The sequence below is a fragment of the Apium graveolens genome, chromosome 2 (assembly GCF_009905375.1).
Source record: "Apium graveolens cultivar Ventura chromosome 2, ASM990537v1, whole genome shotgun sequence".
NCBI lineage: Eukaryota > Viridiplantae > Streptophyta > Magnoliopsida > Apiales > Apiaceae > Apium > Apium graveolens.
This window is the reverse complement of record NC_133648.1, coordinates 137,583,699-137,609,913: the sequence shown is the minus strand read 5'-3', so window position 1 is coordinate 137,609,913 and position 26,215 is coordinate 137,583,699.

Below are 26,215 nucleotides of genomic sequence, written 5' to 3'. Positions count from 1 at the left end.
GAGATTCTTGTTCATCTATGCTTGGATAAATATAAATCCATTCTAGCTATGACAACTTTAGCTTCGTTGATCTCTTCAAAATTCACATCACCAACATGTGACATGTATCATTTAAAAATTTTAAAGTCACAAAGATTGTAATCTTCAAATCAAAACTTTTCAATCTCATCAAGATTTTCAGAGATGATCCTCTTGTCATTACTTCTCGTAATGATCAGATCACTCACATGCAATCAATTATGACTTGCATATCATGTGTAAATAACACATGCACACTTGTCAATTCTCTGATTTTGAATCAGTTTGACATCTCATAATGACATATTTCATATTTATGAAATAACTTTACTAGTTATTACTTAAGGCTTCACTTGTTATTGATATTACCAGCTTTTATCATCCCAAAAACCAGCAATTTCAGTTTGCATCATTACCGAGTTTAAGCATCCTTAAACTGGCAATCCTTATTCACATAGCAACCAATTTTGAGCGTCCTCAAAATGGCAACCATGTCATTTATTTGAAGCCATTGCTTATCATAGCAATATTAAATTTAATATGCCATTATTTCGTGTCAATGTTGTTTCACTCAACATGATCACCGAAAATACAGATTTTTTACTCTTGCTTTATCTAGAGCAACCCTCGGGTTCACGTAAATAGATATTTCTCCAAATATCTATTTAGAAAGACCATCTCAATGTTCATTGATGCACTTTAAAATTTCACAATACGATAATTTTAGTATCATCTTAATGAACCTTATTCTCAAAACTCGAGAATATTTCATAAATTATATAAGGTCATCACTTTTGACTGTAATATTTTATTATCAGTCTGACCTTATACTTCTTTCAGACCCAGATATATTTTTCCAATTTGAAAATTCATTTGGGTCCTAATGCTTCTATCTCGTAAGAAGATCTATATATTTTTTAAACAAGATTCTGTCAAAGAGAACCACTCTCGCTATTTCTTAACATCCTTTCCCCCACAAAGGACATAGAGAGAACATGCATAATCCATTTTCTAGTACACGTGCTAGAAAATCTTGATTTATTGACTCTCAGTAATAGTCAAATTTTCTCTTGATATATTCACTTATCAAGGAATAATACGAGAAGCGCATTGCTTCTATTAAATTTACGAGTTCACCTTCAAGCAAATTATCAAGACATTCGGGACTAGCAATTATACAAGTCTTTTGCTCTCTGCAGGTTCATCCTCACATTCATCCAATAACCCGTAAGTTCATTTAGATGACTTTTAATTACAGATCTACTAGGATCTACTAGCTTATCGCATAAGCATTCCTAAACTCTGTAATAGTATTCTTACGAATCTCAAAAATTAGATTCATATATCGGATATTATTAGACTCAACCATTGTCTATCTATCCATCCAAAATATCTCAATTGATTTTGGATCTCATGCTACCAACAGAGGTATTGGTATCAAGTTTCGAGATACCCCCACATTTCAATTATTTTCAAGAATGTTTCATTACATTCCACTATTCATAGAAAATTCAATAATTTTCTATTCTAGATACCCCCACAATTTTAATATTTTACAGAATGTCAGAAAACATTCCAAAACTAATAGGAAATTTAGTTATTTCCTTCTGTGGTATCATGTTTAAGAATTGATTAGCCCTTCGTAACTAATATCCTCAAATTCAGTGATAGCTTGAACTGATCACAATCATTTTGCATCTCCCTCATAGCGCAACTCAAGCCTGCATCTACTCCATTTATTTAATGCGAGTAAGGTGCAACGACCTCATGAATATTCACGTTATAAACAGAATTTGCCCGGTGATTATTCATCATCAAATTTATTCACTACCATCTTAATTATATGTACTAAGTTGGATTTACCCTTGAGTTTATAGAGCACACATCTCTCTATTTAGCTTCAATATTGACTCGACTACGAGTACGAGTGACAAATATTTTACTATCAAACCAGACTGTAAACATGTATCGTGTCACTACCTCTCATCTGAGCAGGTTTTACGTCATTCATTAAAACCTATAAGATTTTAATATCATGTTTAAAGAACTTCCCGTGGTTCTTATCATTAAAAATTCAATTACCGAATTTCTCTAAAATATTTACATGGTTCACACGAACCTACATTTCTGGCTCACCTACTGGTACAACCAGAAAAAGGCCCAAGGAAGAACATAAATCTTCAATAAACCCACGTTCAGTGATCCTTGATCAACTGATGCGTTAGGGTTAACAACTTTTCGGATTCTCTCCGAAGTTCAGCATAAATACTGATATCAATATTCGGCGTATTAAGTATCACATGGATCACTATAATAGGCTCGTGTGTCACTTCCGCAGCAGACCGACACCAACACGTGAAATTACTATTTAACTGGAGGAAAAATCCAACCAGAAAAATATAATTTATGTGCCGACCCATAACCTGTACTCTAGGCCCATTAGGTTTTTAATGTGGAGAATCCTGAGCAATTGTAAATCTGGTTCACTTCAGCTGCACAACTCGTCACATTGTTTAACAACAAACATATTACTGCATTCTATCAAGTGCAGCACAAGTGAAAATACTAGAACAAATTTTTCCAGTCAAACTAATGTTAACTAACGAGACACGTTACATAATAAAGCAACTTATGTCTCCTTTAATAGTTATCCAAAGCCTTCATACAGACCTAAAAGCATTTTGTTAACAAATAAATCTGTTAAAATAAGATGTTTAGAACTACATAGTTTGCATCACGTTAATTGTCACCAACCTATACTTGTAATCTATTTTCTCCAATTAAATAGATACGCGATAAGGCCTCTATTTATCCAGTATTACAAGTTTGTGATATAACTCCAATATTAAAGATTAAACAATAATAATTGATGTCTTATCATCACTCAATAATGATTAAAAATTAATCACCAAATAATAAAGTTCCATCATGAAGGGTCACATTTATGTAGCCATATCATTTAATTGTATAGCAATATCATGTTATGAACTTGCAAACACGCATGTAAACTATAGCATATACAATTCTTGTACCAGTATACTAATAATTCCGAAATCAATTCAGAATTGTTATCAATCACCATGTTAATTAAACAAAACATAATAAGCTATCCATTAATAGCGAAAACATGGACAAATTATAAATTTGGGTTTAATCTACCAATTTATAATGATCAACCTGAGAGAGATGTCACCAAATATGTCCACTTGAATATAAGTTGATCATAAATCAATAACCATTAAAGCATCAATAGCCTTATAAGAAACCAATTATCCAACAACTTTGAGCTTACTTTTGCCTCGTACCTGTTATGCTTAAACAAAGCACCACTTAAAATCAAATTTATATTAATTTCAAGCACATGGCAACAAGTGATAAAAAAAAATTAACACACTAAATTTAATTTAATTAATGAGGCAAATAATGGTCACTCATATACCCATAAATAAATCCAATTTAAACAAACAAATTGACTTTTGCGTCTACTCACAAGAAAGTATGAAAATTGAAGGAAACTGCTTTAAGATTGTTACCAATCTTGTACGATAAAGACATTATTATATATATATATATTGAATATATAACTAATTCAGAAGAACATTGTTAATTCTTAAATCACATAAGCATATAAGAATTAACAATTAAATTAGGAGAAGGGTTTGAGAAAATAAATAGAGATTGGATTTAATCTCGAGTCCAGAAAACTGTCTCCTTAAAGCAGTTTCGCCCCGCACCATCCGTGTTTAGCGACCTGCTTCCCAGGATAAAACAAGATACTAGTATAATCGATAGATCGAATATACTCTCAGCGAACTTGAACTGAGCCCGAGAACTATCACTGGAATATTGGAAAAATTTAAGACTAAAAAGACCGAGAATGAAAGAGATGACTCTTATTTCCTCGACTTAATAAAACTGGTGCCCTAAGACTCTATTTATAAAGAGAGGCTTGAAAGGACTTGTTTTTCTTTTCGATGTGGTACATGGTATTTATAAGAAAAACTAAGGAATAGGTTTCTGCTACTCTCGAAGTGGTACAAAACCACTTTTCATATTAAAATGTAAAACTTTGGAACATCAGTTATCATTCACTTTTTACTCATTTTGAGCGTGTAAATATGCGTTGGAATCCCCTCAAAGAGGAGAATACGTTCCAATAAATACACACCACTAACACATAATGTGTCTCACTCATATAGAGTCTCAAAATGATTCACAACTTAGTCTAAAATACTAAGTTTGTCCAACATAAACAACCCTCCTTCACCATCAAGAACAGTTTGATAATCAAGAAGCTTAGTCAACAAATTACGAGACCTTTCGAGACAATCAGTTTCGGACCAGTGCCAATTATGAACGTTGGCGCCGTCTGGTCTGTCTTCGATAATCCATCTCTTGTCTCCTTCGTATTTGGCCATTAGAAATGACGAATTATAGATACAGGGGGGGTTGTGTGTATAATTGGTTGAATGAATTGGGGGAGAATAAAAAGGGGTAGAATGGAAGAGTCAACAACAACCATTGACTCACCTTTGGACAACAAATCTCCCTCTGATTTGATCCAAGACACAATCTTTCCTTCAGTAATGGTAGAACTGAGCGTCGGCATGAATACATAATCTCCCTATTCTCTTCACAAGGTTACTATATTTTTGTGTGTTTTTTTCATTCTTGTATTTTGCGTGTAGAATGTTGTGACTTTAATGTACAATATGTGGTTAATATGCATGACACTTTCTGGCCGCATTTCCAGCTTTCTGGCTATACGCCGCGTTTCAAGTTTTCCGGTCGGCGTTTTTCGCTGCCGGCATGAAGTTATGCATAGTGATAGTATACTGTATTTATTTAATTGAAGTTTCAATTTGACCGGAACAGTTCACTGAAACTACTACAGTTCATGTTTGGCAGCTATATTAAGAAATGGAAATGGACATTTACACGTTTATGAAGCTCACTGGGATCTGGATATTTTCCGGTTTCCGGCGAGTTTTTTTTTTGAAATTTTCATGCGTGAATTCAACCGTATTCGGTAGCATTTAACATCCTATTTTTGACCAAATACGGTTGAATTTAATAATTGGGTGGGTCTTTTGAATTTTGTCATGAAAATTAATTATCTAGGTGGGATATTTGAATTTTATCTGAAAAATTAATTTTGACCGGATGCGGTTGTATTTAGCCGGTCGTATTTAAGCGGTTATATTTAGTCGGTTGTATTTAGTCGATTGTATTTAGTACTAAATACAACTGGTTTACTAAATATGACTCGAGCGAATACAACCGGTCCAAAAACCGGTGTATTTAGCTAAATACAACCGAAAACGATCGAATTTAGGTAAATACAACTGATTTTAAACCGGTTGTATTTAGCCCTTTTTTTGTATTGGAAAGTGTATAAAAATGAATGGGATACATGGAAGAAAAATGTATAGAATTGAATAGTGTATAAAATTGAATAGGACATACGGAGTAAACGTCAGTACAGTTTTACAATTTTTTACTCTGTTAAGAGCATCTCCTAGGGGAATAGCTATATTTGTTAAATATATAAGTAGAAAATAGATATTATGTAAAATTTTCTCAACCTGTAAGGAATTGTGCTTCAGTGGTATAAGCTATAATGATTAGCTATATTTAAAAAATATTTTTTTATTGTTATTTTTAAATTTCAACAATTATATAGTCATCTTCTAGCAAAAAGGGTTGGTAAGAAGTTATTAATAAAATTAATTATTTTTACTTGATTTAATTGGAAATAATATATATTTATATAACATATTTAATGATGTTGTTAAAATATTTAAATCATGATAAAAATTAATTAACAAATATTACTTGTATATATTATAAAACATTTAACTAATTCTTTTTTTTCCAAGTAATTTGTTAATAGTTTTTTATATAAAAATGTATAGTAAAATTATTATATAAGTAATTAATAATTTTGGTTAACAATGAGTTTTTTTTACAGATTTTGATAATAAATTTTTACAGTTAATATTACTTAAAGTTAAAATATAAAATTAAATTAGTAATTATATATATTCAATTTTAAAGATACAAAGGATCTCTCCATTTTTTGTAGAACTCCATTTAATTCTAAAAATTCAAACCTTAATTATATATATTTAATGAATTCAAATGTTGTGGCGGGAAGGTGTACAATAATTGGAAAATAAGCTGCTGGAGAATTAATTTGGAGGGCCTTGATATAGATGACGGCAACTCATTCAAAATATCTAGCGTGCTTCTTTCTCGGCATTTACCTATGTCTCTCTTGGACTAAAATTTTTTTTACATGTTACGTATATTTTTAAAATTAGGGTTGTTAGATAGACATTATTGCTAATAGGTGCTTGGCCTTAGTAGATGCTCTTAGCACCCTGTGGTTGCCAGCTGTTATGCAATAGTTTGACGTGTAATTCAATTTATTTTATGTGTTAGAAGAAAACCTTTGAAGTAAATAATTATACTGAAATTTTAGATTGAGAATCAAATAACATACACGAGAAATTTTTCTTCTGAACTTAAGTGAAATCATGAATATATATATATATATATATATCTTAATTTTTCGTATCATATTTATCGATATATAATATCTTTTTAATATGTGAAATAGAAATAGGCTATAATTTTTTTTTATTCCATTTTAATGCATTTTTGTTATCGGATGGATTGTGCTAGGAGGAATGTGATTAATTGCTATTTATGTGAAAATAATAATTCTATGAATATTAGGTTATCCGTGGAACCCTTATATGTGCTCATATGTATTTTAGATTTTTCTGAATTATTTTAGTAGATTTTTGGTCGATTTTAATGATTTTTGGATACTAAAATATTTTTATGAAATTTTATGGATATTTAAAATTCATAAAATTTGTTTTATAATTTTCTTTGGTAATTATAAGACTATTCAAAATTAAACTCCCCATTTAATTATGGCTATGGGTATTTTAAAATGTTTTTTACAATATCAATTTACTTTAATAGATTCAAAAATTATTATTTAATTCGTCGTTAGTGTTAAAAACATTTGTAAACACGGGGAGACAACTAATTTAGAAACCTTTTAGTTGTTTTAAAAATTTATTTTCATAACCTCATCACATTTTATTTTATATATAATAAGTATATATATCAAAAGGGATGGTGGAATTATGCATTTACAAATTACCCCTCAGGGTATAACAGCCCCGTGAGGCTTTTCTTTTCTCACTTGACCGTGTATATCTCTTGTCTCTCCCTCTTCTCTCCGCTGTAATCTCTGTTCTATGTGATCTCTTCTCTTTTCTCTCTGTACTTTCTTCTTCTTTATCGATTTTGTTGGGTTTTGCTTGATTTTGGATGGGATCAACTCGGGTTTGATTTTCCAATCGAGTATTACTCGACTTATTGTGTACATGTGTGTGCTACTGCGTGTGCTTCATTTTCTTTCAAAAGCCTTGTTTCGGGTTTGAGATTTTTTACATAAAAACTGAGTTTTTGTGATGTTTCTAGCCTACCAACTTCATTTTAATTAGAAATCGGTGAAAATTCGAGTTGAAAATCCGATATTTTGGGCACCACCAAATTTTTGCTGCCACCGGTCATAAACTCCGATGAACCGGTGGTGAATAATGATGAACATGAGCCCTAGATCATTCATAAATTCATTTTTGTGCTTGCATGTAATTAGTTTTGAGTTTTTTAGAATTTTGTGTTTTGTTAGTTTGTGTTTTCGAATCGTTAATCGTATTATGCAATAGTTGGTACAATAATAACATGATATGCGTCCGAAAAATAAGATTTTGATAATGAGTTTTTGTTTCCAAAAATTTCGGATTCGAGAAATTTGTTTGGACTCGAGTTTCTTACTCTTTTGGTTCGGTTTTTGGCATCAAAATGCTGAATAAAGTTGTTTAGTTGTTGATTGTGTAAATTTGATTGGTTGCATGATAAATCATAATAATTGTAGATTATTTTGATTCAAAATTTGGTTAATATGGTTCGTTTTTTTTTTTTAATTTTGGTTAATGATAATATGATTGGGTCGTTGATTAAATGGCTAGTAGTAAATATGAAAAGGACATGTCGAATTTTTGTTAGAAATTATATGGTAAATTGTGTTATATGTCAAGTTATGCTCTTTTACGACATTGCATATAATTATTGAAATAAAATAGTAAGTCAAGTAGATGCATGTTGATATGTACAAGTTAAAATCGAGCTTTTAAAAGGTTTTATAATCAAGATTCTGTAGTCATATATATGTAAACGATCTTACGTGCTAAGTAAATTCATGTGATGCGTGTATCATATTGATAAAATAATATTTCGTAATTAGTTGAGTATATAAGTAATGGATGCTAGTACCTGACAATTGGTATTATATAAATCATATCTAACATATTACTACAAAAACCTTAAATTATTATTTTAAGGGTCTAGATCTAAGGATTTTTTTTACCCTTTCGCGAGTATTTTCCGCGGATGGTTTTTTCTCCTTTCCAAGGAAAAGGAGAGACTATCGGTGGATATTTTCCGTGAAAAGGTAAAATAAATTCCTTGAATCTAATCCACTATATAAAGTAATTTGCAGCGAAATATAAAACGTTTAACTATTTTGAACTTAGGAGAGGGGAAACAGTACTTACAATATAATAGAAGGATGTTCAAGAATACTTGCATGATATAAGTAACAATCTGATGATAGAATGATAAACTATTCTGAATTTAGAATAGTACAGAAAACTTGTTTGATATGCTCGATAATTTCTTACTATAACTCTGGCTTATAACTGTTGGCTATCAACTCCCACTACACCATATATGACCTATAGCAAAACCCCAAAAAAAGTGTAAAAATGGCCAAAAAGTGTAATCTGAAACAAAAAATTGGGTTATGGTTACACTTTTTGAAATTTAGTGTTGTTGGATTTGCTCGTGCTACAATAGGGGTCTACGGTAACACTTTTGGAAACTGTGGTAACACACGTAAAGATGTAACAATAGACCCTCTATGGTTACGCATTAGGTTTTTATGGTAACACCATGTATGTGTAACCACAGTTCTGTTGCAACACCCCTGAACCTTTAGCAACACCAATAAAAATGATGCAATAAACTCTTTTGTAACATCATTTTTTTTATTATAACACAATATGGTAAAATAATTATACTATTTTGGTAACATTTTTAGAGCTTATTGTAACACTTTCTTTATAAACACTCTGGTCTCTGTTACTCTGGTCTCTGTTGTTACACTTTTATATTTATTATAACATTTTTTCCTTTTTTAGCCAACATTAAAATATTAATTGATTTTGTTAATTTTCAAGATATAAACAAAATATAAAACAACTTGCAAGATTAAAACCTAAATACTACTAACTGAACTTGATAACTGTTTGCAAAAGTACACGTCCATCCAACAAATTTAAAGTTCCAGCTTCCCAATAAACAAAAATAACCAAATTACAAGTACTAGTTTAACTAATCCAGATAAAAAGTTAAAAAGTCTAACTGCCACGAGCGCCAACTATTTACTACTATGCATAAAGTTCCTAGAAGATTACGCGTGTACTTAAATTAAACAGAGTTTGCTTAAGAAACATGTTGATCAAACATCAGTATTGTCATCATTTCCACTGGAGTCGCCATAATCATTACCACTGGAGTTGCCCTCATTTCCACCGGATTCATCATCATCATTTCCACCAGAGTCGCTATCTTATGTGGAGTTTCCACAGTTAGTACCATTTTCACTGGAGTTGCCATCATCAAAGACTTTCAGTTCTGGATTATTCTCTGCTAACTTTCTCATTGTCTCTTGAATTTTTCTTTCAAATTTCTCTTCCATCTCTTTTTCTAACTGAGCACGGATCTTTGCTGTAAGCTGCGCCTCGTACTGGTCATCCAGAACAACAGCTGAAGCAGAAGACTTTTCCTTAACATCTTTTTTCTTACAAACCCTGCCAACAAGAAAGGACGGGTCGTGTTCCTTTCTACCATAAACAAGCTTATTTGCAGCTTCAACATCTCCTCCGGTTTTGAAAATCTTGCCAATGTCATCCTGTGCACATAAACTTTTAAATTTAAGTATCGTTGGCCCAATCACGTTTATGCAAAATATTACGGCCAAGCAAATGTGAAACTCTATGTCATAACTATATGGCTCTCCTAAATGAAATATAAAATCAGGCTGAAAAATGTCATTCTGCAACAGACTATAAAAATTAATAAAAAAATAAACATCTTGTTTTGTACAACAAAAAATGGTAAGCAGAAACAATATTAACCAACAAGTCAGTGTAAAATAAATGATATTTATTGAGTTCTTAGTTTTTAAATTTTAATAGAGCAGTCGAATATACGGTCGAATATGCAGTCTAATATTAACCAACAAGTCAAAACGGTCAAAGTACGGGCCCTTGTAAACTACTAGTACCCGAATCGTGATTGTAATTTAAAATATATTGTTTTCAACGATCCAACCGTACGGATGTTTAAATACAACAAATTTAGTGACGAAAAATTAATTTTAAAATATTTTACTTTTGTATGATGTGGTTTTTCAGTACTCAAAATGGTCAAATTACGGGCCTAGCTATGCAAACTACTTGTACCCGAATCGTGATTGTAATATGAAAATCTTTGTTTCAACGATCAAACCGTACGAATGTTTAAATATAAAATATTTAGTGATGAAAATTAATTTCAAACTATTTCACTTTTGTAGGGTGTAAGTTTTCAATAGTCAAAACGGTTAAAGTAAGAGCCCTTGCAAATTACTTGTACCCGAATCGTGATTATAATTTAAAAAACTTTGTACACTACTTGTACCCGAATCATAAACTATTTAACAAAGATATACTACTTATAAGAATTATGATTTGGGAATAGGAATTCTGTTTAGTAGAACAAGGTATCAAGGTATTACGATCCAAGAGAAAGGTGGTTAGTAAGTAGTACAAGGAATATGAACAAGTTTAAAGAGTTTCTTTAAGCAGGGTAATAGTTTAATGCCGAGTTTTTATTACTTCATGTTAAGACAATATAGAGTTCATGATATCAAACATATGAATATAAACAAACAAGTGGGTTGTACATTTCCTGGACACTGAGACAAAAACTGCGAGACTACTATTTCACACCCTCGAATCCTACTTTTCGAATCTCCTATGTTCACCTATACACGAAAAATGTTACTCGTCAATACTTATTCTTATTTCTACCCTTGCGCGATGGATGAAATAGGTAATTATTTATGGGTCCTGTTCCCTGCAATAGGGTGTCGGTTAAGCTTTATCCAACACACTACTCCAGGGGCTTCATATATATATTTCAAAAATAATTTACTAAATTATTTTAAATTCCAAAAAAATTATTTTCTTTTATTATTTTCAAAAATCCAATTTGATTTAATTATTTATAATTTATTTTAGTTAATTATGTATGGATTTAATTAATTGATTAAATCATTTAATCAATTAATTTTATTTATAAATAGTTAAATAAAGTATAATTATTTATAATTAATTCAAATAATTCCTAAAAATTACTTTTACGCTTTAAAAATTATATTTTTGTATTTAAAAATCAATTAATATTATTATTAATTGATTTTTTCTATTTATTTTTATTTATTTCTTATTTTATTCGTAAAAAATAAACCGTTCGTCTGTTTAATACGAAACGAACGTGTGTAGACTCAGAAAAACATTCCATTTCCAATAAAAATACTTTCTAAACCTAATTTCTTTTGTATTGCAAGGTCATTTGATTTAAGAGTCATTCCGAGTCGGTATTTGATTGGTAAATACAGTTATTGACTAGATTTCGATTCTAAACGTACTGAAACCTATGATTTGACAATGTGACTTATGTGTTACGTGAATTATGTGATTACGTGTTATATGAATAATATAATTATGTGTTACATGATATGCATGCTATATGTTTACAATTTTAAAATGCCATGATTAGTTATAAATGATCGGGTAGACGTCAAGTCATATATTTACGTCGATTGAGTTTGGTTCTGTCAATTAAGATAATCCTTTTGTTTATAGAATCGAGTAGCAAGGAACGTAGTCAAGGGTTAGACAGACTATACCATATATGGCCTCTCCCAACACTTTTTTTGGTGTTACAAGAAAAAATGTTACCTTACATTCCCCAAAATCGATCTAAGCTAACATTTTGATTTTGCGTTGTAGTAGAGATGAGAAAGTGTTACCATAGACAGGAGCAAATTGCTATTGTAACATAAAATAAATTGTAAGCATTGATATCAAAAAATATGTTACCATAGAACTGAAATTTTAGGCGGTTCTGTTTTTACTTTTTGGACAACATTTAGGCGGTTGTTTTTTGGACCAAAATTTTGGGCGACCCAAAACTAACTAATACCCCGCTCATTTATTTTATCCAAACACAAACACATCTCACACACACAAACACATCTCAAAATCACATTTCACAAACACATCTCACAAATACAAACACTCTCGTCAAATTGGGGCTGAAGATGAATTAGGGTTTGAGGTAATCAGTTGGGTTTGAGCTTTTCAGAGCTAATCAATTGGGTTCAGAGCTAATCAGTCGAGTTTAGGGTTTTTTTTCTTAGTCTAAAATTGGGTTTATTCAATCGGGTTTAGGGTTCAGGGCTTTCTTTTCTTTTCAATCGAGCTTTTCAATCGGGTTTATTCAGGTATGCCCTTATTTTCTTCTCTTATTTGCTTGTAAATAGGTATTTAGGGTTTGATTTTTTCTTGTATGCCCTTATTTTCAGAGCTATTTTCTTCTCTTATTTGCTTGTAATTAGGTATTTTTTCTTGTATGCCCTTATTTTTTCTTTTTTTAAGCATGCATCTTTGCCTGGTCGGTTTGTGATTTTACCTGGTCGGTTTGATTTATGTATGTTTGTGTTTTGATATAAAACAAATAACCTGTTACTTGTCTTGTTCTTTACTGTAATTATTTTTTTTGCTTGGTTTGTGTTTGGGTTTGTTTTTTTGTTCTTCACTGTAATATTCAGATGCATTATCTGAATATTAGTTCTACGAATCATTAGTTCAAAATAATTTAGAGTTTGCTTATAAGTGCTTGATTTTGCGCTTGTTTATTTTATTTACGGAATTGATTTAGAGTTTTCTTATAAGTTCAGAATCTTTGAGTTGTGCATAGTTGCGACTTAGGACAATGTAGATGTTTAATAGGTAGTTTACAACAGGTTGGTTCGTAAATTAAAGTAATATTTCTATATGCTGCGAGTGGAAATTAGGTATGTAATTAGGTATGTAATTAAAATGTTTAACAAACTTTAATATGGTAATTCAAATAAACACAGTGCTTATATAGATTCGGCAGATCAGATCGTTATAAAATAGGGTGAATAACATGGTAAAGTGAATGAGTTTTTAATGTATTAAATAAGATTGAAGTTGTAATTTTGGTCCATATATGAACCTGATAAGAACTTTAATAGATGAAACAAAAAGTAATGACATATGTACTAGCTAATTAGAGAATAAGGAGTCATTATTGGTGAATAGCGATTAAAGTGGATTGAAGAATAACGGCCCTGACCCTGATGAGAAAATAATAAGGCAGGGGCCGACTAATAATTTTGTAACATGAATAATACTCTGAAGTGTATGCTTCTTTATAAATATTAGTGGTCAGTTTCAAATAATTAAGAATTCTCTGTCTAAAAAAATTGATATCATGTAATAGAAATATATGCTAGTTTTAGTATATAAATTAATTAGCTTTTAAGGGGCTGATTATGTTAATTAAGGTTTTAAGGGACTCGTTTACTGTAACTATAAAAGATGTATGATAATAAATGGATAAAATATAAAACAATAAATGTGGTGCTAATATTATAGAAATTTAGCGGTATTCTAAATTTGATAATTATTTTCTTTTTATGTAGACATGACTGATCAGGATAGTAATTGGTTAAATCATCCTAAGTATAGTGAAGTATATAGGAATGTAGTACAAAATTTTGTGAGAAACTCGATGTCTAAATTCAGTGTTGGAAATGAAATGAAGTATCCTTGTTGTCCATGTGATAATCGTCTATGATAGTCTCAAAAGGATGTTTATGATCAACTTGTATGTAATGGACCTCATGGGAGATTAGTACACTTTATATACGAGGTTTCAATATTGACGATGGAGCGCGAAGAAAATTACGGATTCCTGGATAATATTGATGAGATGCTGAATATTGCATTTGGTAATGTGGGACCGAATGCAGATGCAAAGAAATTTCTACATCTTGTCGAGGAAGGAAGACAACCATTATATCTAGGTTGTAAGAAATTTTCGCGTTTAAGTTTCTTAATTAGGATTTATAACTGGAAGTGTCTTAATGGCATAACCAAGACGACTTTTAGTGAAATAATAGAGTTATTAAAAGAGGCCGTTCCCGAGATTAGATTGCCTAAATCTTTTAATTCTACTAAAACTACCATCAAGGATTTAGGTCTTAACTACGTGAAAATACATGCATGTTCGAACGACTGCATGTTATATTGGGGTGAAAATAAAAAAGAAGTTAAGTGTAGAAATTGTGGTGTTTCAAGGTGGAAGGCTGTGGCACAAGGGTCAGAAAATAATAAAATTGCAGCCAAAGTTATGAGATATTTTCCACTAAAACCAAGGCTGCAACGAATGTTTTTGTGCAAAGACTTCTCTAAACTAATGAGCAGGCATGCAGTATACCGAAGGAAGGACGAGAAGTTACGACATCCGGCTGATGGGGAAGCCTGAAAGACGATGGATGCCACATATCCCCATATTTCTTCAGATAATCGGAATGTCCGATTGGGTGTAGCTTCTGACGGCTTTAATCCATATGGGAAGATGAGTTCCACTCACAGTATATGGCCAATTGTTATCGTTAACTACAACCTCCCTCCCTGGTTGAACATGAAACCTGAAAATTTAATCCTCTCAACAATAATACCTGGTCCCAACGATCCCGGAAATAATATCGATGTCTACATACAGTCGTTGATCGCGGAATTGAAAGAGTTATGGAATGTAGGGGTGGAAACTTATGATGATTTGACGGATCAGAACTTTATGTTACATGCAAGCATTTTGTGGACCATTAGTGACTTTCTCGGATACGCAATGTTGTCGGGTTAGAGCATAAAAGGCAAATTAGCATGTCCTATATGTAATTACGAGACGTCGTCGAAGTATTTGAAACATAGCAAGAAGGTCTGCTATATGAATCATCAAAAATTCCTAGACCCCAACCACAAGTGGAGGTCTGATAAGAGACGATTCAATGGAGATGTTGAGACTGGAGAAACTCCTACAATGCTATATGGGAGGGACATTGAAGTTCTGCTGGATGGTTATGTGAACATATTTGGAAAGGGAAGTAAACGGAAAGTGAGTTGTGAAACTAACCCTTGGAATAAGAGGACAATATTATTTGACTTACCTTATTGGAGAGACAACTTAATTCGACATAACTTGGATGTAATGCACATCGAGAAGAACATTTGTGATAGTGTTCTAGGCACATTGCTAAATATGGGAGGCAAGACAAAGGATCATATGAATGCTCGATTAGATTTGCAAGAATCTGGTATAAGGAAGGTCCTTCATCCTATCACTACTGCTGATGGAAAATCTATAATTAGGGCAGCAAACTTTGACCTGACCAACAAAGAAAATGATATATTCTGTTCAGTATTCCAAAATGCAAAGCTGCCACACAGGTTTGGTTCTAATATCAGCAGATGCGTGCAAGATAGGAAAATTGTGGGATACAAGAGTCATGACGCACATATTTTTATGCAATATTTATTACAAATTGCAGTCAAAAAATCATTAAAGCCTGAGGTCAATACCTTTAATCAGACTTGGAATTTTTTTGAGAGATATATATGTGCTAAAGTGATTGAGGTAGGTGATTTAAAAAGGTTGCAGCAGGAGATTGTCGAAATACTTTATCAACTTGAGATGATTTTTCCGAATCCGTTCTTTGACATAATGGTTCACCTACCTGTACATTTGTGCAAGGAAATCAAATATGATGGACCAGTCCATCAAAGATGGATATATTCGATTGAGAGATATCTAGGAGTATTAAAATGATACATTCACAATAAGAGTAAACCAGAGGGATCGATTGCAGAGCGATACTTGGCAGATGAGTGTTTGACGTTCTGCTCAAGATTTCTAAATGATGGCCAGACTACGTCATCGAATCAATTTGAAATTCCTGGTGCAGAGACTGAAGGGTACTCTCTCGGCTCAAGGAAGAACAAAGAAGGGAAATATATTCACTTGTCACATGATACGTGGATCACAGCTCACCAATATGTATTATTTAACTATAATGACAAGGAGGTTGAGGACCTAATTGAGTAAGTCCTAGTTTAATATTCTACAGCCAAGTAAATAAAAATTAATGCCTTTATGTATAGTAACTTAGCATACTTGTCTATAATTATAGGAAGCACCATGAATTAATAGCCAACAACGAAAATTCTAAATGGTATAAAAGGGAAAGAATACACACTGATGAAATATGTGACTGGTTCAAGGATGAAGTTGGTAAAAAAGTCGAAGTTTCCAGGGAAGTGGCATCATTAGCAAAGGGTCCAAGATGATCTGCTAAGCAGTTTAGTGGTTATGTTGTAAATGGATTTAGGTTCGATACAAGAGAAAAAGATCATAAATGTATAACACAAAATAGTGGAGTGTATTTGACAGCCTTGACGACTAGCTTCGCAAGTTCGAAGGATCAAAATCCAATAGTTTGGGATGTAGGTTACTATGGATCGATTGAAGAGATATTTGAATTGACTACTGGGTTGCATTTAATGTTGTCTTGTTTAGGTGCACCTGGTACTAAGATGATAAAGATTCATTTGGTTTTACTCGAGTTAACTTTAAAGGAGTTTGTCAAAAGCATGATTCTTTCGTTATGTCAACTTAAGTGCAACAGGTTTTTATATTGAAGATCCTGTTGAAAAGAATTTTTATTATCCTGTTAAGAGGATATCACCAGAGTTTTCGGAAATAGGCGTTGGAAATACAATTGAAGATGACATGTTTGGGAAGTTTCCACATGACACTAGCTTTCGTACCATGATAGAAAATCATGAAAATGAATTACCTGGTTCAAAAATGATGTCCCTGCGAAGGAAATTGCAAAGGAAATTCCAGATGGAGTAAATGATTAAGTCAGGTGTTCTTTATAATTGCTTAAGGCCTAATTGTTTGAATTAATTTATTTAAAATGAAAGGGTAGATAAATTATATAAAAATAAAAAACTTCAATTAAACTTTAATTGAGGTTAACTTATCACTATTTTCGTGTTTTACATATTTAATATGGTAATTTTAGATCATTGCTTTCCTATTTTATATATTTAACATGGTAGTTTTAGATCATGGTTTTCATGTTTTACATATTTAATAAGGTAATTTTAGATCATTACTTTCCTGTTTTATATATTTAACATGGTAGTTTTAGATCATTGTTTTCGTGTTTTACATATTTAATATGGTAATTTTAGATCATTGCTTTTCTGTTTTATATATTTAACATGGTAGTTTTAGATCATTGCTTTCGTATTTTAAATTTACATTATTGTAGTTTTTATATCCCTCCACCTTGTTACATGTTTGTCAGATTATTATAGTTTTTTATATCTCTAACATGTCTTTATATTTTTATAGGATGACTGATTCAAGATATACCATCCACTTGCACCATACCGGAGATTTTAAAAGGACTAAATACACTGGTGGCTCACATGTCACATATGCCACGGATGCTGACAGATTTTTATATTCTGTACTCATGGATTGGATTAAAGAAGATCAGAAGTATGATGAAATTGGGGGAGTATATGTCAGAAAATGGAAGGGAAGTGGCTGGACATTGATAACAAATGATAGCAGCATGTTTCGGTATATTCATGAAAGTAATAGTTCTGAAGTGCTTTTTTTTGTTGAATGCATTGTTGACAAAAGAATAGCCCCAATGGCGCAGATGCAGCCATTCATGATTGTAAGGCCAAAAGCATGGATTGTAGAGAATATTGCAGAACGACGTAAATTTGTGACCTTAAAGACATCACTGATGAGAAGGAACGAAGGTTAACTTCAAGAAAGAAACTACAATTTAGTTCTACTATTCCGAGTTTTATTCCAAGTGCTACAAAATAGGGAACAAGTTCAAAAGCTCTGGTGGAGGTTGTAGAAATAGGGAAGGTGGTAGAAACAGAGATGGTGGTAGAAATAGAGAAGGCGGTGGAAACAGAGGACAATAGTGAGCTGATGGGGTTGGGAGAATATTTGAGGAGATGGGAAATACCTGCAGAAGATACAGTAGACAATGTTGGGAAGCAAGCACCAACAAATATTACTGTTGAAGGTGAAGGATGTACTGAATATGAAATTAATCAAAACAAGAATGTTGCGGAACTTCAGAAAAAGGTCGATGAACTCATATTAAAGCAGATGGCAGCTGACATGTTTAAAAAGAACCCTCAGCAGAAAAAGAAAAAGCTACTGAGTGCTCGAAGTGGAAGTGAATCATGTTTTCCAAATCAAGAGGTCGGACCAGAAAATGATGAAGCTGACATTGTCACATCAAAGGTAGAAATTCTTGCTTTATTTCTAATTTTTTTAGCATCGTATAATTTATTATAGTCACTTGCTCATTAGCTGACTTCTACATTTTTTAGAGATAAAAAAGGTGCATATACCTGAGGTCGGAGCTGGTCCAAGAACTCGTTCCCGCGTTAATAAAATTGCAAATGTTCCTGAGAAGAAAGTAGTTGGTGGTTCAGTTGCTGCTGAGGTATTATTATTTTTTTGTCTTTAATTTTTTAAAAATATTGTATTAAATCTTGATTCCAAGTCTGCAATATTGTAGGTTAATTATTTTAGGAAAATAATTGGGAAAAATAAAAAAATAGAAAATTATTGCAAAGTAGTTGAAATATTTATATACACGTGGTAATTTCTCTTTATAAAAATGAAGAATCACCAGTTCCTCTTGGAGAAAAGCTGAAGCAGCTAAAAACTGCAACTCCTGGTTCAATGGAAGCATACAACGATCTCAGAAAACGTCAAAAAGCCCAAGAGGAAATTGAGACTATCCAGTCACAATCCCAGCCGGAAAATTTGTAAACACAAACTACTGGTTTTCTTGTTTTCCTTCTTACATATCAATTTATATTTGATTTTACACCAAGGACATTAGATTTTGTTAGGTCACACAACACTGTAGAAGGGGGTTGAATATAGTGTTATTACAATCAAATCGATCTTGAACATAAGTAACAGTAAACATATATATTAAATATAATAAACTTTGTTACAATGGAACTGTTCTCTCTCAGTGATGAACAAATATCACTAAGAGCTGCTAGGTTACAATGTATGATCTTCTCGATAATGATAACACATATAGTGTAAACCCGAAGTCTGTGTTTATATAGTATACAGTTACAAGATAACTTCTAATTGATATGGAATATAATTTTGTCTCCTAAAATATATCAATCAGATATCCTCTACAAGTCTTCCAGTCTTCTAACTCTTTCCATTCATACAAGTTAATAGATTTGATGATGTCAAAAACATTTAAGTACAAATGCAATAAGAGTTTAACTAAATAACTAACTACAACTTACAGTCCTTGTAGCTTTTACCAATCTCACTGAGTCAATCTGAATCCATAATGATTCTTGACAAAGTGTGATATCAGCTTTTCTTCTTTGATCCTCAGGACTTGAGAGAGTGTAGTCTTGACTTGCTTCATCTCTTCATTCTGACTTCCAATCTGGTAGATTGCAGTCCTTAAAGCAGAGATATGGTTTCTTTCTAAACCAGCATTCAGTCTTATTACCCTAGGATAAGAAGAATCTTCATTGTAGTACAGACATTTCTCTTTCAGTATCTCTTCAAGCTTAGAAGAATTCTTCTTCACTGGAATTTCACTTCCATCATCTTCAACAATATTAGGAACGAATTCTGTAACTCTTGAACCAGAAATTCTTGCTTTATCTATGATGGTCTTCAATATGAACTTTGACCATCTCCTAGTAATATCAGACTTTACCTCTAAAAGGTAAAAAAAGAATTGTAGTTCTTTCAGTGATTTGTTTAATACATCTGATTCTAACATTTGATATGTCCTTCCATCTTCAAGAAATAGAATCAGATTTTCCTTAACATTGTGCTTGTTATGAACATCCAGTACCACTTGAACAGATATAACTTTATCAAGATATTTTTGTGTAACATCTTCAAGAGGTCTGTCAGTCAATAAAAATGGATCTCTAGTAGTAACTTCAACTCCTGTTTTAATCTTTGCTTCATCAGAACCTAGTCCAGCCCTGTCTCTTGGTTCTCTAACATTTAACCCGATAGTCATGAAAGTAGACAGCAATTGGCTTTGCTTTGGATCCGATGATTTAACATTTTTCCACAGAAGTTTCTTTTTATCAGCTACTTTCATTTTGTCTAAATCAACTTGAGCACTGTCAGAGGTTGACTTGATGACTTTATTAGAACTTGCTATTTCAGTTATAGCTTGCTGTTCTTGACTCTGAACAACTTGAGCCTTGTCAGAGGTTGTCATTGATTCTTCAGAAATCTTCTTTCTTTTCAGAGTTTGAACATCTTTATCTTCAGCAAGAATATCATCAGTACTTTGAACCATTTTGCACACTGGCTTTATCAGAATTTGAGGAATTTTCATCTCTAGTGGCTTGGTTGGTTCATCAACATTTCCTTTCCCTTTGTCTTTGGGATCAATCTCAGTCTGTGATCTAGTCTTGGCTTTAGATGCCTCAGTTTGTGACTTCTCCTTGATCACAATGCCTTTTTCCTTAGGCCTTGGAGGTTTCTTGGCAACAGAAGCTTTTGGCTTAAAATTTTTCTTTTCAGCTTTAAATATAGCTTCTTCCTCCTTGAGATTTTCTAAATCCATTCCTGGATTAAGTTTCAGAAATAATCTTCTAGCAATTTCTTCATCAAGTGTCTGAATCTTGGGATCCTTGTAGTAACAGTAGTCTGCTTTCCATTGAGCTTCAGATTTTGCATGAACTTTTGAGAATCTTGACTTCCACCTTGTATCAGAATATCAGGCGTTGTCAGACTTTGCTCATCAGAACTTGATATCAGATTTTGAGTTTCAGTACTTGTTATTAGATTTTGAGTTTGAGCAGCTTCAGAACTTGTCTTCTTTTGAGTAGAATATTTGCTTGCATCAGTACTTAGTTTCCTTGAAGAAACCTTGTTGCTCTGCCCTTTACTTTGAACTTGACCTCCACCCTTGCTAGGGTTTCCCTGGTCATCAGCTTCATCATCTTTCTTCTTCAGAAATTGATCATTTGAGCATTTGGACTTAACTATCTTCTCCCCTTTTTTGGCATCATCTGATAGTAGGAGTGAGAGAAGAAGTTCTACTGAAGATTGAATATCATTCAATTGAGCCTGTTAAGAAGCTTGATTTGCCAGAACCTCAAAAATTTGGGCCTGTTGCTTCTCTTGTGTTTTCTCAATTGCTTCTACCTTTTCAGAAATAGGTCTGATAAACCTCTTTTGGTCAAGCTTGGTCTCCATTTCTAGCTTTTCAGCTTTTTCTAGAAGCTTATCAACCTTTTCTTGAGTTGCACAGTGTAGACCTTGAAGATTCTTGGTAGATAGAGCAGTGATCTTGAGTTGTATCTTGACATCAGAATTTATCACAAGCTCATCAGCTTTAGCAATGTGCTCTGTCAGAACTTTAGAGCTTGGAATGAAATCAGTTTCATTCCACTTCTTGGTCCACTCTACACCTCTGTGAGTATCCTCCCAAGGAACAGGTGTAGCTTGCTCAACAAACTTCTTAACCAATGCTTCCTTTCCCAGAATGGGAGCTGGAGTATCAACAGAAACACTGTCTTCAGAACTTGAAGAAGATTCATTATGTTCTGACAGCACTAGAGTGTGTGATGCAACTGGAGATTCAGCAACAACTTCATCTAAATTCTGAGCATCAGAATTTATCTCCAGATTTGGTGTAGATGGTGTAGATGGTATCTCAGCATCAGCATTTAAGGTAGGAGAATGAGTTGGAGATTGTTGAGTTTCTGTTGGTGGAGCTTCCAGATAAAGAATATTGGGTATATTCAGATTGTGAATATCTATTTCAGAATTTATAGCTTATTCTTCAGCATCATCTGTAGCTTCAATATTAGAGACAGGAGGTGTTACCACTATATCAGGAACGGTGTCTTGGTCTTTAGCTGTAGGTGGCATAGATTCAATGATAGTTGGCTCTTTTGAGATCAGAGATTCTTGATCATCTTCCTCAACTTCAGTTGTATGCTCAGATGTAGGCTTAGCATTATACCTCTTTGCCCTCATTTTCTTCAATCTCCTTGCCAATGAAGGAGTTGCTTTAGCAGCAGAATTTACTGATCTATTTCTCTTCAAAGTATCAGAACTTTGAGCTACAGTTTCTTTCTGAGAAGTAACATTCTCAGCTTCAATTGTCACAGGTTCTGATGCATGAACCTGTGCTTCCTTTTCAAATGTAACTTAGGATATGTCGATTTAAATTCAATATTTGTTTGTCAAATCAACACAAATTATTAGTAACCACAATTTTAATCAAAATATTCATCAAGAAATACAGTTCAAGTGGATGAAGTAAAAATTAATAGGTTTCAATGAGAACATTCACATTCACATAATACGAGATAAAAAAAGACTAAATATTGCAATTAAAAGAAATTTCATTAAAATATCCAAAGAGTACATTTCATGAAATTTATAGATTACATGCAAAAGATTACAAGATAATCCTAGTTTAAGATAGTAAACATTAACAGCCTAGGTCTCAAAGGAAAGCTATCAATTAGTTCCTCCTGCTGCTGACAAAAAGCACTGCAAGACGGATGATCCGTTCTTGCTGAAGAAGAGCCTCTCTCCGTTCTTCTTCCAAGCGATTAAGATGGAGTTGATAGTCCATCTGAAAGAACAAGAGATTTGTCTGAACCTCTTATGGAACCATGTTCTATATCTCAGCAGGAATGGCAGTGATGTGCCATTCCTGTTCCCATTCACCACAACTAAACTCGACGTTGAAGGTTTCATAGTTCATAAACATATTTACAAGAACCATTTTTATGAAGGAAGAAAATGGTGAGAATTAAAAGAGAGAGAATGATTTTGTGTGAGAATAGAAGATGATTTGTCTGAGATGAAATATTGGTTAAATAATCAATGGATTATCAAGGGACTAGAAGACTGATTAATGACTAAGTGTAGAGTTAACTTAATGAGCGTCTCCCTAGACCGATGTGTAATAATTTAGGCAATATGTGAACAGTCAATAGTTAAAGCAGAAGTTAATGGGCATGGGAAATAAGTAATAATTACTGTGCGTATGCAGTTTTTCAAGACAAACACATTTACCACTAACCCAAATGATTATGACTATTTTTATCTCACCTAATTATCTTCTGATTAAATATGACCGTTTCAGTATTTACCACAAATAAGTCAAGTAAAGAATAATTCCACGCAAGCATCAAAGTTTCCATAAGAATTTAATATCAGAACTTGACTATTAGAAGATTTTAACAGTCATCAGAACATGGCTTCTGTACTCAAAAAGTGAATGTCTTTTTTTTGTGATTCTTCATACAAATACTGACTTGTTTCTTCAGAGTTTAATCATCAGAACTTCCATCAGAACTTGTCCTCAGAATTTATGCAAATGACACTTAAATGTTTGTCAAAAACAACTTAATCACCACAGTAATTTTCATCATTCATATGGAATGAGAGTGTGTGCATTTAGCAAAATATCAGATAAAGATTAAAGTCTGATAAACTTCAGTACATCTTAGAAATAAGGCATAACTAAGAAAAGTGCTTAAAATCTGTCATTACTAATGAAGTCTACTATAGGATAAATTTGTGCATGAGTCCACCTCAACTGTTTGTGCTCATTTTATGCATCTTTTAGATTTCTTTTTCATAATGGCTCCTCAATGTAAGTGAGTCACAACTGCTTATCAGAATTTATGTTATTATCAGAGTATTTCTCCAGTAATCAGAGAATGTGAAAAGTCACCAAGAAAAAATTATTTGTTTTTCTAATGCATATTACTTAATACTAGCAATGCACTTGGGTCTTCCCTTCCACATATCTACTCTAGATCTCAAAGGAGTACCTGACTTTAATTTTCGTTTCTTTTTTTTTTCTTCAGATAAGTGAGGCTTATCAGCATTTAGTTCATCCTTAAGATTTACTGACATCAGAATTTGACAGATAAGAAGCAATAATCTAATTTGTGACTTAGTAATAAGATACACAAAGTAAATTTGACTAAGCTCAAAATCAGAATTTGCTTGTGTTAATGAATTTCTACATAAATAACTAATTCAAACATGGGATTTCTAGTATGTTAAAGACTATTAGATCATCATCTAGCACAGTAATCCTCATTGGATTGAATAGTAACAGAACATTCAAATCACTATCAGAGTATATAGATCCACATCAGATAATAATCAGTATTTAATGTATTTTAATTTAAGTACAGATTACATGAAGATAAGACAATCTGTAAACACTGATCATAAAGTCTGATGCATGAGAATAAAAACTAAGCAGATTTAGAGAAAGAACCTGAAACCATTCTAAGTTCATTTACCAGTCTTGTAAAAGTAGCTTCACATAGTGGTTTTGTGAAGATATCTGTTAGTTGTTGATCTGTTGGAACAAAATGCAATTCCACTTTACCTTCCATCACATGTTCCCTTATGAAATGGTACCTAATGCTGATGTGCTTTGTCATTGAGTGTTGAACTGAATTACCTGTCATAGCAATAGCACTTTGATTATCACAGTAAATAGGTATTTTAGAAAATTCTAACCCATAATCCAGTAATTGATTCTTCATGCAAAAAATCTGTGCACAACAGCTTCCTGCAGCAATATATTCTGCTTCTGCAGTTGATGTGGAAATTGATTTATGTTTCTTGCTAAACCAAGAAACTAATCTGCCTCCAAGAAATTGGTAGCTTCACCTAGTGCTTTTCCTATCTATTTTGCATCCTGTAAAATCTGCATCTGAGTAACCTATTAGCTTAAAATCTGATTCTCTAGGATACCACAATTCTAGATCAGTTGTACCCTTGAGGTACTTGAAAATTCTTTTCACAGCTATTAGATGAGGTTCTCTTGGATTAGCCTGAAATTTTACACAAAGACAGGTAGCATACATGATATCAGGTCTACTTGCAGTTAAATAGAGTAAAGAGCCAATCATACCTCTATAGTTAGTAATATCTACTGATGAACCAATATCTTTATCTAACTTCGTTGCAGTGGTAATGGGAGTGGATGCAGTTGAACACTATTGCATTCCAAATTTCTTGAGTACATTTCTGGTGTACTTGGATTGACAGATAAAAGTACCTTCTTCGTTTTGCTTGACTTGAAGTCCCAGAAAATAACTAAGTTCTCCCATCATACTCATTTGATATCTTGACTGCATTAGCTTTGCAAACCTTTCATAGAGTTTGGCATTTGCAGAACCAAATATGATATCATCAACATATATCTGTACCAAAAGTAAGTCCTTTCCATGGTTGAGGTAGAACAGTGTTTTATCAATTGTGCCTCTGTGAAATCCACTTTCCAGAATGAATTGAGCTAAAGTCTCATACCATGCTCTTGGAGCTTGCTTAAGGCCATAAAGTGCTTTGTCAAGCCTGTAGCATGATTTAGAAGTTTTGAATCTACAAAGCCTGGAGGTTGTTCAACATACACCTCTTCTACCAATTTTCCATTATGAAAAGCACTTTTTACATCCATTTGAAAGACTTTAAACTTTTTATGAGCAGCATAAGCCAAAAAGATTCTTATGGCTTCCAATCTAGCAACTGGTGCAAATGTTTCATCATAATCAATACCCTCCTGTTGAGAGTAACCCTTAGCAACCAACCTTGCTTTGTTCCTTGTAATTATGCCATCACTGTCAGTTTTGTTTCTGAACACCCATTTTGTGCCAACAACTGATCTGTTCTTTGGTCTTGGCACTAGGGTCCAAACATTATTTCTTTTAAATTCATTTAACTCTTCCTGCATTGCTTGCACCCAATCAGCATCTTGAATAGCTTCTTCCACTTTCTTTGGTTCAGTCTGAGATAG